The sequence below is a fragment of the Rosa chinensis genome, chromosome 6, assembly GCF_002994745.2.
Source record: "Rosa chinensis cultivar Old Blush chromosome 6, RchiOBHm-V2, whole genome shotgun sequence".
Classification (NCBI taxonomy): Eukaryota; Viridiplantae; Streptophyta; class Magnoliopsida; order Rosales; family Rosaceae; genus Rosa; species Rosa chinensis.
In genome coordinates this window covers 26,078,728-26,093,332 of record NC_037093.1, presented here as the reverse complement: position 1 = coordinate 26,093,332, position 14,605 = coordinate 26,078,728, and the positions used below count along the sequence as shown (strand labels likewise).

The 14,605-nt window shown below is 40.5% G+C and overlaps 1 long non-coding RNA gene across 1 annotated transcript; it reads left to right on the top strand.

Moving 5' to 3' along the window:
* The first annotated feature begins 2,659 nt into the window (after positions 1-2,659).
* On the top strand, positions 2,660-3,651 carry LOC112169810. Its single transcript, XR_002924891.2, has 3 exons — positions 2,660-2,902; positions 2,973-3,039; positions 3,164-3,651. It is a non-coding gene; the product is annotated as an uncharacterized LOC112169810 (long non-coding RNA).
* Positions 3,652-14,605: the final 10,954 nt, after the last annotated feature.

The window sequence follows — 14,605 nt, the reverse complement described above, 5'->3', positions numbered from 1 at the left end:
GAATCATCCTCACAAAATTATACGACCATCCAACGGTTGGATCCTCAAGGATCACCTAGAGGATCGTCTTTTCACAATTATACTATGATCCAACGGTCAGATCCTCACGGATCGCCCTTAGGATCATCCTCACAAAATTATACAAAGATCCAACGGTTGGATCGTCCCGGATCGCCTTTAGAATCATCCTCACAAAATTATACGACAATCCAACGGTCGGATCCTCCCGAATCACTTTGAAGGTGTATTCTGGATGGGAAAGATAAATACCCCGTATAAGTTTTCTGTTTTTTTTTTTAGAATAAGAAAATTATAAAAATGCCCCATATGTTGGTTGAAAAATAATAGTTCTTAATTAAAAAAAAAAAAAAAGATAAACGGGGACCCCGCATGGGTAATGGGAAACCCCGCCCCCACCCCCGCACCCCCGCACATGTGATGGGGAACCCCGCCCCCGCCCCCGCTTGACAAATGCGGGGAAAACCCGCGGGTACCCCGCCCCCCACCCCCGTTTGCTCATTCCTAGTCCTTGTCCACCAGTGGTGGATAGTGGTTCAGCGGGAGAATCAAGTGGCTCTGGACGTCTCTGATGAAGCCACTGAACACAGACTTGTTGGAAACCCAAAAACCCTCTCCAACCAGATCAAGATTCAAGAACCTCACATGCCACGATGCGACGCAGGACCTGGAAACCAATGTGTAATTCAATAATTGAGTTGAGTCTAAAATTGACTTTTTGCACTTAAATGAAATTAGTGGAAATTTTAATTTGTTGATGGGGTAGGTGGGAGTGTTTTTGTTAAAATTTGATGGTAAACTTACAATGAGGCTTTTTTTACTATAACTTTTGCTATTATTTGCCATATAATGTGTCTAATTCTTTGCACTTACAAACTTAATAAATTTACCAACAAAATTAGAAGGTAGATACCCACATATATTAGGCAAGATACCCTTCATACATTCTAGTCCATGCCGACAGCCGACACGTACACCTATTTCCACTAGATCCCGATGAGCGTACGACCATCTTATTATGCCACGTGTCCATGCAGATCCAACGAGGCAACGAATAACCATGCCACTGTGAACCTAGCGAACAACCATTGGCCTCTGCAAACTGTGACAGCAAGTCACCGGCTGAAGGAGGAGAGAACATAAACCCAATCCGGACCGGATCTGATTTCGGGGACTTTTTTGCTAGCAACATGGAAAGAGTTATGCTTTGTTTTGCTATATCCAATATCATGAATATAAATCTACTCGGATCCCAAATGTCTATACAAAAATTGAATGTGCTCAAAACACAAACCCAACCACATCTAACAACTAGCAACCCCTCCAGCAAAAAAAACGGCAGTCGTCGCCCCTTCAATCACCATGCCACCATCATCAAATCTAACGGAACCATGAGAACCAAAAGACCCATCCAAAAACTAAATTTTTGAGCAGTCACCCACCACTCGCTAGTAAATAGTACGTAGAGTAACACCTTTGTGACCACCCTGTTTATCCCTTACGTATGTCAAAAGACCTCCATCACCACCTACGAACAACCCAAAGAGCAATGGCGTAGTCAGAAATCCTATAAAGGAGGGTCAAGAATATGATCAAAATAGTACAATATCTTTATATACAAAAGAACTAAAATTTCATAGAGTTCAATGGTTTTTTCATATGTTTGTGGCTTAATTTCTATTGAAACTTGGATGGTTTACTAAAATGTAAACAAAAAAAAATGATGAAAAGTCACAAAATCTAGAACGAGGTAGAGGGGTCAACGAAGGCTTTACAAGCTATGTGAAACTAGAAACATCACATAACTGAAACATATAAGCTATAGTCATAGGGGTCAATTGACCCTCCTCGACCACCCATAGCTACGCCCTTGCCAAAGAGGATCATCTCATTGTCGTAATTCACCACAAGATGCCCACAAACTGACAAACATGGAACAAAACTTCTTTGATCAACATCACATCATAAGTAACATTCCATCGTTTCACTACTAGAAAAACTAGCCAATGCACACAGATGAAGTCCACACAGATATTCACACGGGTAGAAATCTGTGTGAGAAACACTACAATACATACAAATGTCTGTGTGAAAACTATATTCACACAGTCATCCGAGTGAAAAAAAATTCTAAAAATGGGACGGCAAAAATTCACACGGATGTCAGTATGAATTAAAATTGACACACAAAAATCTATGTGAATTGTATTTCAAAATAAAACTAAAACAAATTAAATACATAAAATTTAATAAATATATTTAATTTCACACAGATATCTATGTGAATTTTTTTTTTCCTGCAAATTTCAATATTTCCTCATTATCTCATAATTGAACACACACTCTCTCTCTCTCTTTGGGGAATTTTTTTTCCTGCAAATTTCAATATTCCTCATTACTTAACTTCAATTTATCAACTTCCTAACTTCTTTTGAATTTTTGAATTTTATTGTTTTTCTCTTTAAAGCATGAGTGGATAGAGTTTAGGTTGGTATATATTATTTAATCTTCATACTTTCTTCTTATCGTTTACTAGTGGCTAAGAAGGGGCTGTAAACAATTGTTGCCAAAGAGGGAAATACTATAACTCCTTCAAATTCTGCCAAACAGAGACTCAAAAACTGGGTTGCAAACTATCAAATACACTTCCAGTCCCTATTTCCATTTCTTCTCTTTTCACTCCAATCACCTATTCCCAGTCTCCCTCTCTCTCCCAACCCCTCCTTTCTCAACCCCCACTGCCAGACTCCTCATCTCCTCCGGCACCACCGCAAGTAGGAGCTATGAGAAGAAGAAAAAAAGGAGAACTGATGGAAAATGCTCAGATCTCTCTCTCTTTCCCTCTGTTAACCTCATATATGAACTCGTGATGCCAAATCCCCAGGTAACATGGGTTTCAATTTTCTCTCTTTACTAACTCTTGTAGATCTGCCTGATGTTGTTGGTTGTTATAGGATCTTTCAAACCCAACAGAAAATTGAGCCAAGAAGTTTCGATATTTCTCAACAAATTAAACACACTGTAAGTCTCTCTTTCTCCATCTCTACCCAATTTACAGTATTGTGATTGCCGTCCTAGATTTTCGGCACTTCTTACTACTTCTCTGATCCAAAGTTTGTTATTTTTCCCGATTTGGTGCCTGCAGAAGAATCCGTAACAGATCAAAATAGAACCCACTCACTTCGGTTCTGCTTCTAGATTTGGTCAATTTCTTGCTTTTTGGGTACTAGGTTTCCGGTCTCGGAAGCTTGTATATCAGTTCATGCATTACAGACCTGCAAGTATATATGTTTTGCCTCTTCTGTGAGATTAGTGTTTGAATCGGACGAGTTGGCTCTGTCCCATGGATTTGGTGGTATTAAGGAATTCAAATGGACCGGAGATTTGGTGGTATTGGTGACAGCAGATGTAGTGGTATTGGGAATTGAAAGGACAATAAATTGAGAGACCAAAAAATAAATATGTAACTATAAATAATATAGGGCCTCAATGAGGCCTAAAATTTGTGGCCTCAAATCCTAGGTGTCATGCCATGTAAGCAAATACAAATTTTATTTTCAAATCCACATAATAAATCTTGTCACGTCATACTATTGCAACACCAATTTTACCCTTTTATATTTCCTTCAAGATGTTAGGGGATGAATCAATTACATTGATGAACTAAATTAGGTGACAAAAAAAAAAAGATAAGCTATTAATTATGTATTAATTTAAGAGATATGTCTACAAATTCTTTGAAAAATATTTTTCTGTTTAAGGATATCTCTATTTGTGTTTAATCCAAACTCTAGGTTACTTGACCTAGTGGTAATAGGGTTCAATTACAAGAATCTAGAGATTCTCTTTCCTTGTATGATTTTAACTCTATGCATTGTAATCCTCTATATAAAGAGGCCCCTATTATCAATGAGAATACAGCAAATTCCTCTCAATTCTTGTTTCCCTAAAACACGTTATCAGCACGAAGTTCTAACCCTGAAACAAATAGCCAAACTGCCAAACCCTGATTCAAGAAGCTAAAAACCTTGAATCCGAATACAAATCGTGGTAGCCTTTTCTGCCTCCACCTCACACCTTGAAGGAATCGATCCCAGGAGTCCAGAACCGGAGGCCCCACCCCAAGAACCGGCCGGAAACTTACCGAACCGGCCACCGGAAGCTCCATACAACTTGTAGCAAATATTCCACCGGTTCACCATCTTTCGGACCTCCAAATTTCATCAAATTTTGGTAGCAGAAGCCCATTGATCTGAAGTTTTAGGAACCTGAAGAAAAAGTACAAAAACCGGCCTAAAAAGGCGTGAACCGGCTACCTGAGCTGCTGCATCTTGAACCGGCAGAAAAGAAAAGAGAAGGCAAAAAAAAAAAAGGGAGAAAACAAAAGAAGCCCAGAAGCCCAGGCCCACTGACGCAGACCCCACTGCCACGTCAGCGCCCTGACCCACTGCCACGTCAGCAAACAGGGACCCACTGCCACGTCAGCAACCTGACCCACTGCCACGCCAGCAACAGGGACCCACTGCCATGTCAGCATAGGTCAACAGTCAACGGTCAACGCCGGTCAACGATTTTCAGGAGACTTTCCGGCGACTTTTCCGACCACTTTTGTAACGTCCCGTATCTCAATTACCTGTTTACTAGTCATTTGGACGGTAAACGACCTCTATTTTCACTTTTACTATCGTTTCAGTACGTTTAGTGGCCCTAAAAGTTGACTTTTTGTTCGGGTCAAAATTTGAGAAAATTTCCTTCATGAAAATTGTAGGGGACGTTAAACTGAACGCATGCATATGTGGTACGTAAAAATTGGAGTTCGTATGCCAAAGTTATAAGCGAAATATTAAAGTTACTGTTCACAGTAAGTAGTATATATTTGAATTTCTACTGTTGGCCGGTAATTTTTCTTTTCTCTCTCTCTCTCTCTCCTCCTCCCCCCGCATTTTTCTCTCTCCCTTCGGCGATCTGCAACTCCGGCCATCTCCCTCTTCCGGCCACCTGGGGACAAAAACCAAGCACCGGTCGACTCCTCTACTCCTACCCAACCTCCCTACGGCGACCATTCACGGTGTCTTGGCCGGAAAACGACGCATCGAGCCTGCGAAGTTTACTGTAGCAGTTTGAGTCAACGCCATTTTCTTCCGATTCCGGCCACCCCAGACGATAAAGTTCGGTTCTTTGGAAGCGCCTTGGGATGTAGATGCTACCCCCTGAATCTTGTGCAGCGATTTGAAGCATAGAGGAAGAACTGGCGGCTGGAAGATTACGATCACTATTCACGATTCGAGTTCAAGGTTCTCCTTAATTGTTGAGGTACTTCCGCTCATTTTCTAACTTGGTCACAGTTGAAAGAATTAATGGGTGTGTTGAGAAGGAGCTACTGCCAAATTTTGGTGGCAGTGGCGGCGCCGCCGCCACTGTGGGTGGCAGTAGCGGCGGCTAGAATAGCTTTTTAATTTCAATTTCTGGCTAGTTAAATTATATAATTATCATAGAGCTTATATATGAAGTTTGGTAAGGATTGGTGGAGTTTTGAATCGGTTATCAATTTCTAAATATTTGGATTTTGGTTAATGTTAATCGTGAATCCGATTGTCGGATTTCCGCCATAATTGTTATATAGTTTGAAATCGACGAGTGGGCAATGTTGGTGAAGTTTGATTGGATGTGGAAGAGGATTGTAGAAGTTGAGGTTATGGGTTTTGAGATTTATTATTGATTATCGTAAAATTATTTTCCGTTCGGTAATTATTTATGTACGAATAATTGTGTACAGGACGAGGTACCGACTCATCGCTTGACGAGGATCCTTACGCTTGGATACCACGTTAGCCGTATACTGTGAGTGGACTTTTGATTTTAAGTGATGCATGCAATATTGTTTCGTAATTAATTATTACGTTTATTTATTTGAGAATATAAATGGATTTATCTCGGTTATAATTTCAGAATGATTTTGGCTCTAAGTTTTAAAAGGATATTGCGAATTTTGAAATAAAGTATGATGATTTTCTATCGAAAGTGATTTCGGATTTATTTGGGTTTTGAGATTTATATAATATTATAAAGTAATTTCGGGAATGAATTGTTTTTGGATTTTAAATGGAATTTTTGTTGAGGAAACGATTGATTTAATTACTCTTTTAGCGTGTGGGACAAGCTGTTGATTTTTGTGACTTACTACGAGAATTTTCGGGTACAGTTGGGAATCGTACCTGTGTTTTCTTTATCCGCGGGACTTATGGGGAAGCCTTATAGATTTACTGGATTTGAATGGTTTTTACCCGCCATACCTGGGTCGCTATATTTTATTGCTAGCTAGCCTATTAGTACTCCTCCTTGCTTACTATGTGTTCGTGGGTGAGTAAGAGCAGAGCATGGGATGCTCCAGAGTGTGGGACACTCCGACCCGAGCCTGGGAGGCTCCCTTCCTTCGTAAGGTGAAACTTCTTCCCCATATCTTATCGTTGCTTGACTAGCGGGGCTAGTCCGATTTTCACTGTAGCCAGCGGGGCAGGTCTTATCTTCTTGAGAAACGAGATTTCGGTTTTACAATATATTTTTCGAATGTTGTGACTAGCGAGGCTAGTCGGTTTACCGTTTTGAAATTCTTAGATTTAAAGCTAAATGTGTTTTCTAATTTGTGCATGCATCGAGTTTTTAAAGGAATAAATGTGGGAAAGTATGAAATCATTTTTCTTTTAAATTGTTTGTTTTTGTCCACTCACGCTAACGTTTTTATATACTTTCCCCTGGGCCCTTTGGTTTCAAATGCCCAGTCTGTAGAGTAGCTGGTTCGACATACTAGGATTCGAGGCATAGCATCTGCAGCAGTCGTTTTCATATTGCAGGTTAATCGTTGAACCTACGTGTATTATGAATTCCTTCTCTCTTTTAGATTGCTCTGATAACCTGTGGGACAATTATTGTAAAGTTTGGGTTATGCTGTATTGTTCGGATTTTAGTTGTAAACTGTAAATTGTGGAGTTGTTGGATTTTGAGTAGTAGGGTGACTCCAGGAGATTATGGATGATTTGTTAGAAGTGTGATTGTAATTCTACAGGTTTTGGGTAGTCCATTTTTAGGGGTAACTCTGCTGAATTTTCGGTAGAGTTATTCCTAAGGTGGGCCCCACAGGGCCACCTCGGATTTCAGGGTGAAATTCGGGTCGGGTCCTGTCAACTTTTCCGGCGACATTTTTCCGGCCAAGTTTTCGGTCAAGTTTTCCGGCCACTTTTTAAGGTATTTTTTATTAAACGTTCCCGTTTTTTTTTTGAGTTTTTAAATTCAATTTCTTTTTTTTTTTCAGGGACTTCCAACATCCCTTCTTCTACCCCCCTTTCTCTACATAGGGGAGACCAAAAGCCGAACTGTGGGGGGGTTCGTGCTCACTCCAAGTTTGGAGCATGTAGAGTCCTCCAAACTTAGAGTTTGTTGAGAAGAAAACGATCAACCACATACATCGTTGTTTCGATCTAATCCAAAACCCCTCTTGGAATCGGATTTTCTTGGAAGGGACTACGCTCAGAAAATTCCTAATTTCTTGGAAGCGACTACACTCAGAAATTTAGTTTTCATGGTAGCCTTTTTCGCTCCGAAACTAACCCTAATCTTGTGTTGTTTTTCCGGATGAGTTACCTGAACAAGTTGAACTTTGTTCCACTAGAGACAACTGGCGCAGGATACCATAGGTGGGTCCGAGATGTGCGCCAACATCTTAAGGTTGATGGACTTCTGGAAGCCATCCAAGAGCCTAGTTAGAACGTGCTCTCCATTGAGCAAGCTACTGCTTTTGAAGCAAAACAAGCTAAAACCATAATTCTCATGACAAGGCACATGAATGAGCACTCCAAAATGAATACCTCAATGAGGAAGACCAAAGAAAGCTATGGGTAGAACTTGAGCAACGATTTGGCAACGTTCGTGACTCCCTGCTTCCTGATTTAGAAGTGCGATGGCATAGCCTCCGCTTTTGTGATTTCAAGTCTATGCTTGATTATAACTCGGAAGCTCTTCGTATCAAGTCTCTGATGGAGTTTTGTGGCCAAGCCATAACTGATACGATGTTGATCGAGAAGACTCTCTCTACCTTCCCTGTCTCTACATTGATGATTTCAAAGAATTATCGGATTGATGTAAATGCAGGACTTATCACAAGGTTTCATGAGCTCATTGGCGCCATGAACGTAGCTGAAAAGCACGACAATATTCTTGTGAAGAACTATAATGCTAGACCCGTCGGAACTAAGCCTATTCCCGAGTCTAACTATAGTCGCGCCCCAATGGAGGACGCAAGGAGCGAAACCGTAAGAGTAGGGACAATTCTGGACATTTTGGTCCATATGTTCACCCTAAGGAGGAAGGAAATCGCCGAGAGAGGCGTGCACGGAACCATGGAGGTCAACGTGTGAAGAGAGAGAGAGGCGGAGCCTCCGACCATGGTGGTAACGCCACCAAGAGCATAGATCGTCCAAATCGCTCCCCAATGCCACCTCGATCAAGGGAGCCTGACCATAATGATGTTTGTTTTCGATGTGGATCAACTGAACATTGGGCCAAAACATGTACAGCACCCCAGAATGTTGCAAACGCATACAAGACGTATCGTGAAGCAAGAGAAGCAAATTACATGGAACAAGAAGATCAAGATGGCGATCTAGATCTAAGGGTGGAAGACTACAAGGATCAAGACCCAGAAACTGGCGATTTTGATTAAGTCTTTTTATTTTCCAAGAGATGTAGGCGATTGCCATATTACTTTTTATTGGATTAGATTTTCTTTGATCAAAGAAACAATGATGTACTCCGTTGGCTTATGAATAACATTTCGAGTTCTTTTCATTATGACTCAATTTTGATTCTGAGCATATTACTTTGTGACTACGATGGTTGGGCCATCAATATTAATTCAAGGACATGGAATAGCCCAAGTTCCACTTGCCAAAGGGCACCTTGATTACAGCTGTCACAGAAACTCTCTACGCTCTTAGGGAAAATCGTACCCTATGAATAGCCAACGAATTCCATGCGAAAATGCATGTAGAGAACAGAAATGAGTTCCTTTGCATTACCTCTAATGATTGCGAATAAAGGCGCATCTTAGAGAAGTTTATGTGTCTCTCTAGTGGACTTTATGTCAGTATTCGAGCTATTAATCCAATAAAGTTATGAGAGAAGATCTCTTGGATTTAGAGACATATTGGCTTTGTCACGACAGGATAGATCATCCTAGTCATGATATGATGATCCGTCTACAAAGACATCAAATGGACATCCTTTCTCTCGAGCGAAATGAAGCATGAATCAAAAGTTGATTCCTAGACTACGTGTGACCGACGCTATTGCCTAGGGCACTGCCTCCGTCCACCACCAGCCTAGGGCTGGCGCAGTCCCTATCCATGACGCCATGGATGGCGTCCATCATGGTGATGACGCCCCAGGTGATGCTGCAATCACCAACTTGCTTCAAATAGCGTTTTAAACGCCCAAGCCTAACCAAAATACTCAATGGTTGCTTCTAAGGTCCCTCGCTCGTTTTACAAAGCCCGTTCCTTAGGGAAATTAGGACTGAGATCGTCCTATGCAAAGGATATGACATTACTCATTCTGTTCTTACAAAGAATCCATAGGGATTTTGTGGATTGATTCAACCAACTTGCGGACGCTTAAATATTTCATGATATTGGTTGACATGCAAACACGCTGGTCACGTGTTGTGCCATTGTCCACCTATAAATGCTGCTTACGCTATACTCCTAGCACATATCATATGACAACGGGCTCACTCCCCAGATCATCCTATTCAGTCAATTGGATTTGACTATGCCAGAGAGTTTACATCGAAAGACTTTCAATGGATATTGCAATGGGCTTGATGTTGGACATCACATTCCCATGTACACACCCAATTGGTCTCACGGAAACAACTACGATGGTCGTCCGAACATTGGTAACGCGCACCAATCTTCTTACATCCGCTTGGGGTGATGCAATATCGCATGCAGCTATGCTAATTCGTCTACGACCTACCGCTACTCAATGTACCTATGTGTTACAGCTAGTGACTGGGTACACGTATTTTGTACTTACGCACTTTTGAGTGAGCCATTTATGTGCCGATTGCGCTGCCACAGCTCTCTATAATGGGTCCTTATAGACGAATGGGCAACTGCATTGGATTTGAGACTCCAACAATCGTCCGCCACTTAATGCCCTTGCAAGGCAATCTTATTACCACTAGATTTGTGGGTTATCACTTTGATGAGATAGTCTTCCTATCGTTAGGAGGAGATCAGAACATGGATGTTCAGCAGGAACGACAGGAATTGTCGTGGCCTGTCCCCACTATGTCTCATCTCGATCCCTATTAAAGTGACGAGATCACACAAATATGCTGCAAACATGCCTGCAAGGAAGGACGTCCCTACGAGAGGACGTAGCGCCACCCTACAAGGAGGTAAGCATGGTGCCAACGCCAAAGAGAGTGGCACTCTGGCGTTATAGGCCATGGCCCCAGCTATGATGCATGGGAGGCCCGTGGGTTCGAAGGATACATTGGCACAAACCAATCCTTGAATCATCGACACTCAAAATCCGCCTCATGAGAATCTTCTAGGTTATGGTTATTGTTGGGGGACGCCTCAACGTCAGAACCTATTCTTGATAATATAGAGCTCTATGAAACTTACACTAGTGTACATGAGACGTGGCATAGAAACTCCATCATAATTGATGATATAGTTGCGCATTTCGTTGCGCATGAGTTTGTTGAGTCAGATGATATCGAACCACGCTCCGTTGATGAATGAATACCAACGTAGAGAGTTTTTGGCCTAAATGGAAAGATGCGATCCAGGTTAAGTTGGATTCTCTAATGAAGAGGAAGGTTTTCGAGCTAGAGATGCCAACACCTCCTAACATAAAACCTGTTGACTAATGGGTCTTCGTTAGAAAGCGTAGCGAGAAAAAGAGATGGTAATCTCGCCTTATGGCGCAAGGCTTCTCACAAAACGCCCTGAAATCGACTACGATGAGACATATTCTCTCGTAATGGATGTCATTGTACTCCACTACCCTATCAGTTTGGTAGTTTCCGAATAACTGAACATGCAGCTTACAAATGTGGTCACTACGTATCTCTATAGGGATCTAGATACGAAATATACATGAAGGTTCATGGCGAACTTCATTTACCCAAGTCAAGAGGTTCTAGACCACGGAGCGCGTTTACAATAAGGTTGAAACGCTCACTAAAGTGATTACTTGATTGGGAAGGGATATGCCCACGCGTTTTTATAACAAGTTTCGGATTCTATCGCGGTTCATGTTGGACGTGATCTTCATTAGAAGCCCTTAAATAGTTAAGGGAAATCGCTGAACACTTGAAATCCGAGTTTGAGATGAAGGGTTTTTGGAGAACACGATTATGTCTCGGTTTGGAACTTGAGCATCGTGTCGATAGATGCTTAGGCATTTTGACAAGGTCAAGCCTTCAAGCACCCCCATAATCGTCCGTAGTCTTGATCCTGAAAAGGATCCTATTCGTCGAAAGGATGGTGACGAAGATGTGCTAGAGGCAGAAGTGCCTTACTTAGTACAATAGGGGCATTATTGTACTTATCCCAATGCATAAGACCGGACATCTCATATGTTGTGAACTTGTTAGCTAGATATAGCTCTGCGCCAACGCAACGCCATTAGATTGGTGTAAAAGATATCTTTTGATACTTGAGATGTATGAGTGATATGGGCTTGCTCTATCCCTACAAAGAGATGATGGATTCGGACCCATCACACACCAAGAACGCCGCCAACACTGGCCTGCGTCCATTATCCCCATCCCAAAACGACATGTTTTTTGGAAGGTTTTGCTGATGTTGGGTATCTCTCTTACCCACACAAAGGTCATTCCCAATCCGGTTAAGTGTTCACCATGGGAAAAGACCGTGACATCTTGGAGGTCTACAGAATAGACCCTAGTCGCTATATCTTCGAACAATGCAGAGATCATTGCTCTTCACGAAGTGGTTCGTGAATGTATATGGATTGGATCCATAATTACGCATGTTCGAACAATTGTGGTTTGAAGTCTACCACAGATGAGCCTACGAGCGTTTAGGATAATGCTGCTTGTTTTGAACAAATGAGGCAAGGCTACATTAAAAGCGACAACACCCAGCATAATAAGCAGCAACAGACTCTCCTCGAGATCAAAGTGAACTAGATTCAATCTGAGGACAGTGAGGCAGACTTGTTTACTAAGTCATTGCCCAAATCCACGTTCGAGAAACATGTGGCAAGAATTGGCTTGCGGAAATTATCTGAACTCCCATGATCGTAGTCATCAGGGGGAGGCGCAGACATCAGGGGGAGATGTCTACATGTTCACCCCGAAACGTGAAGGGTGTGTTGTGCTCTTTTTCCCCTTCGACCGAGGTTATTTTTGTCTCACTGGGTTTTTGTTACTCGGCAAGGTTTTTAACGAGGCAACGAGAGAAGCACCGCGTTTGGACAACACAAGGGGGAGTGTTTAAGGATATCCCTATTTGTGTTTAATCCAAACTCTAGATTACTTGACCTAGTGGTAATAGGGTTCAATTAGAAGAATCTAGAGATTCTCTTTCCTTAAATGATTCTAACTCTATGCATTGTAATCCTCTATATAAAGAGGCCCCTATTATCAATGAGAATACAGCAAATTCCTCTCAATTCTCGTTTCCCTAAAACATTTTCTTCATTTAATTAAATTCTTTCCTATAAATTTTCTTTCCAAATAGCATCAATATAGTCAAGAAATAGGCATTAACTTTTCTTTTCAAATATTGATTAATTTCATCCAAAAAAATAGCATTAATAAATTGAATTTGGAAAATATGTATGTCTAAATTAAAAGGTAAGAAAAAATTCCAGCTATTAATTATCATCTACAAATCTAAATATAAGGGAAAAAACAATAATAAACTCAAATATAACATGTAAACCCGCCACATAAAGAGAGAAAAAAATAAACAAAAGAATATATATATAATCATATGAATATGTATTTTTCACATTATATTTTCAAAATTTACAGGCCCAACAAACGTTAAATTCATATATATATGTTATGCAAATATATTGATCGAGTGTACGTGCAAATTTATTGACTAAATTACATGAATTTTTTTCTATTCTTGATTGAAGAAAAAAATTGTTGTTTAAATCTAAGCATGAGTGTAATGAAAAGAAAAAAATAAAAAATAAAAAAAACCAAAATAATTTTTTTTAGAAGAAAGCTAAGATAACTTCTTTTTTTTTTTTTTTTTTAAAGAAGCCAAAATAACTTAGATTCATTAGATTTTGGAAGGATAATATGGTATTTTTTTCAAGAATTACATGTCATGATTTGACAAATTGGTGATGTGTATAGGTGACATGGCATGACACCTAAGATTGAGGCCACAAATCTTTGGCCTCATTGAGGCCACAAATCATTTTCCTTTAATAAAATTCAATCAAATATATTATATTTGGTACACACGGATCTTTTCGGTGATGGGATATAATTGCTGGAGTTGTGATTTAAGTGGACCCATTAAATGCATTCACACGGATTCAAAAAATCCGTGTGCAAGTAGTATTAGCAACGTCAGTAATACGTACAGATTGTTTATCCGTCGTTGTACCGTGTGTATTGATATATTCACATGGATTTCCGTGTGTGATGAGGGGTTTTTCTAGTAGTGTATCGTAATAACCTTCACACGGAAAAATCTATAGTTATTGTTTGCGGTCTTTGATTTAAAAAGAACCAAGCATGCATGCTTGAAAAACTAACTCTATGTTAAAGGGGATTCCACTGCAAGAACTGCGTATGAGACACTAGTGACTAGTATGAGATATCCTTGCTATAGTTGGTGTTATAAATAAAAGGGGCATTGGGTATAAATTATTGGATATAACTACCAACGCCTTTCTGGACACTTCAATCCATTCAAAACTCCCCTCACCCTAAGTGATGAGTTACCTCTAAATTTTCCAGCAGTATTCTTCGAGTGAAGTAAGAAAAATAACAAATTTGCAATGGCAGAGCTCGGAAGTTCAAAGCAAGTTATATTGTCATTTTCAGACAATATATTAGAAAACTGTTTGTATGATGTTTGCCTCAACTTACAATTCGGGCAAAGAATCAACTGATTGGTACTAATTATCGTACGTACTATCTAGCTAGCTTGATATTCCGAAATGCAGGTTACGTTGTGATATTGCTGGGACTCAATTTGATCCATACATACAGTGTTTACATGGTGTTGTCAACTAATTATGGTCTTATGGACATATATGTCTATGGCTGTCCGGTATTCAAGGCTAGCCACTAAAACTAACCAAACCAAATGCCAGCAGTTTTAGTTTTCCTCACTTTGTATGTTACGTGGTCACAAATAATGGCTGGGCATAACAATCCCTAACAAATCCACATTAAGGTCTCTATCCACTACCAATATTTTGGGACGGGTAAGAAGACATAACCATGTGACCTTCCAAACACTTGTGTCGTACCCTTCCCCACCCAATTGCCCCACCTCTGTCCCAACCCTGCCCTCCATGG